The following is a 2,932-nucleotide window of genomic DNA, read 5'->3' as shown; positions in this document are numbered from 1 at the left end:
AGACCTATAATTTCTTTCCACCTCGAGTTGGGCCTGCTTGATTCTTACTTCAGTTTCCTCTTCTCGATCTATGATTTCTCGCGCTGATCCTTCGGGCATTATTTTTAGAGGGGATTGATCAAAGAACCAATGGAGGTATAAGGGGTCAACTTCTCCTTCAATACGATCATCAACCATAGCTTTCAAACTTAAAGTTCGACTACCACCCCAAATCTTTTGAGCTTCTGATTCTCGATCTCGATCTTCAAATGCTACCTCCCATACAAAATTCTGCCTATCCTCGGCTTTAGGTAAAATTTGTTTTTGTCCTAGTTGGCATAGAACTCGGAGGGGTATGTATGGTTGGAACCCGCGAATGCCTGTCAGAACGAAGAATGGACGATAGGAAGACATAACAATTACCTCACTAGCAGGAAACCAATGATAGTTCCATATAATTTTAGATGCTGTCGATTTAAGAAGATAATGTCTCCATGCTTTGACACCTTTTGGCAATTTGTCTCCTAATTCTTTCATCCTTTCTGGGTGGCTCAAAATATAATTCGTCCAATCGGATTTGAAATCTGTCGCAAAACGATGGCGATTTAGGTGCTGTAAAAACCACATTTGCAATAAAATGCTACAACCTTCAAAAAATCTCCCCCCTCTCTACATTTAGTCAAAGTACGATAAATATCAGCAAACATCATCGTCAATATAGTGGATTTTCTTTTCTTTATCATAACAGTGACTATTCCTGAAAGACTAATATCGATTTTTTTATCCTTCCTCGGAAAAACCATAACTCCCAAGAATGCTACCATGAATGTTTCGCGTCTATGTTTTTCCCTAGTAGAGAGGTGTTGTCCATTTTTAAGTTGTTTCCCATAGCTTGAAAACCCTTCCTTCTTTCCATATCTTGAGTACAAGAATTCCAAAGAAACCAACCCATTATCAAAACACTCCTTATGAGGATGGATGATGTGCATCTGTTCTAGAAATTTACCTCTGCTGACACTCCTAGGGGCTATCAGTGTTTTAGTTCGAAGATCTTGGCCTAAGCCTGTGAAACCACCCAATTCTTCTAATGTAGGCATCAACTCAAAATCACTAAATCGAAACACATTATTTGTGGAATCCCAAAACGGAATCAAAGCCTCGATCAAACCTCGGTCAGGACTAAATCTCATGATATCTGTAAGGAAACCAAGATGTTTGAATATCTCAGTCCGCCTAAATTCATGCATATCGTTCCACCAATCCATTAGTAATTGTGGGTTTTTATCTGTGATCATAAACTTTGAGGGATCATTGTCCATTTCGACTAGTTCATCCCTTGGTCTTTTATCACACCTCATAGATCTCGTGATTACCTGGTTGAGAAAAAAAAATCAGAATTTTTAAAATCAAATTTAATTGTGAAATTTTGATAATTCAAATTATTTATTGGAGTAGTTAAAAAAATAAAAATAAATATGATTCGAAATATCTAAAGTGATCATTGATTCGGGTTGTTTTTTTTTTTGAAAAGAATGACAAGATAAAGAGACAATTTTATCAAAAAAAAAGAGAGAGAGAGAAAGAAAAATAAAAGAATATGTATGTACAATTCAAAAGACATATATACACATATTATTAATATTATTATATTTATTATTTATGTATTATTTTAATAAAAGCGAAAATGAAATTGAGGATTAGGTGTGTATGTATATATATGTGTATTAATTTGTTTATTTTGAATCATTGGTTGAAACTGGGTAGAAAATAGATATTTATTTTTTTAGTCGATTATCCTAAAGCCGGTCAACATTTTGTTACAGTCTTCACATGATGCAACAAGTAGCACAAAAATGCACATGATGGTCTCACGAAAAGGTACCTTTCCTAGTCAGATTTGGCCCCTATGCCAAATCTCGCTAAGTTACATGCACATGATGCAAATAAATCGGAACCTATCAAGGATATCATGTCAGAAAGTTTCAATTCTACTAAGGTTTAACTTGTGGAGAAGAGATATCTAGACTGGCTGTAAAACGAGCCGACAACTCGAGTCAGGGAGTAGCAACGTACCGGTAGCAGCGCTTTCCGGCTTTGTGCATGGGTGCTCCCATCCTATACATATTTAACTGAAAGTCCTTCCCATGGATCGAAGATCCACTAGCTATCTTGATAGAAGCGGGGTGCGCAGTCGCAATTCTCATATTATTATAATAGAAGACTCAGAATGATTCGTGAGAGAAGACAGCTATAATCCAATTCAAATATTATCAAAATATTAAATAAATAAATAATAAGCATATTAAGTTAAATAAATATAATATCCAAAAGTGTTAATATATAAATCATAGTCATACATAAATCAATATTTAAAAGCTCGAATTCTAGTTAGTGATACCCAGCGGAGTCGCCATCTGTCACGCCCCTTTTTTTTCTCTCAATAGTTTTGATTTTTTTTTGTTTTGAAAGAAAAAGAGTTTTTCCAATTAAAGTGACATTTTGAAAAGAGATAATTATTATTCGGAGTCGCCACTTGGAATTGAGTTTTGGTGTTCCAAGTCACCTTATTTAAATCCCTAATAAAAAGGAGATTTGACTCTATTTTTTATTGGTCTGCGAAATAGAAATTCGGATAAGGAATTCTGTTGACCGAGGGGAACGTGTTAAGCACCCTTCGAGTCCCGTGGTTCTAGCACGGCCGCTTCATTGACTTTTAGTATGAGTTGATTTAATTTTTTTGAATACTACATTATTTAACTTAATAATAAAAATATTATTTACTCAAATTTATTTTTAATTTAATTGACACTGACTTATATTTTAAATGATCTTATTTTTTTTAAGGCACGTCCATTAATTTTAAACTTAAAACATCCGTTTATTTTAGTTTATTTTTATTAACATTTGTGTGTGTGTGTGTGTGTGTGTGTGTGTGTGTGTATATATATATATA

At 34.2% G+C, this 2,932-nt stretch overlaps 1 pseudogene; it reads right to left on the bottom strand.

Annotated features, from left to right (window-relative positions):
- Positions 1–730: 730 nt before the first annotated feature.
- The window catches only part of LOC107018951, a 22,982-nt pseudogene continuing 20,780 nt past the window's right edge, over positions 731–2,932 (bottom strand).

The sequence above is a fragment of the Solanum pennellii genome, chromosome 1, assembly GCF_001406875.1.
Source record: "Solanum pennellii chromosome 1, SPENNV200".
In the NCBI taxonomy this organism is placed as follows: Eukaryota; Viridiplantae; Streptophyta; class Magnoliopsida; order Solanales; family Solanaceae; genus Solanum; species Solanum pennellii.
Note: the sequence above shows the minus strand (reverse complement) of the source record. Positions and strands in the feature narration are given on the sequence as shown.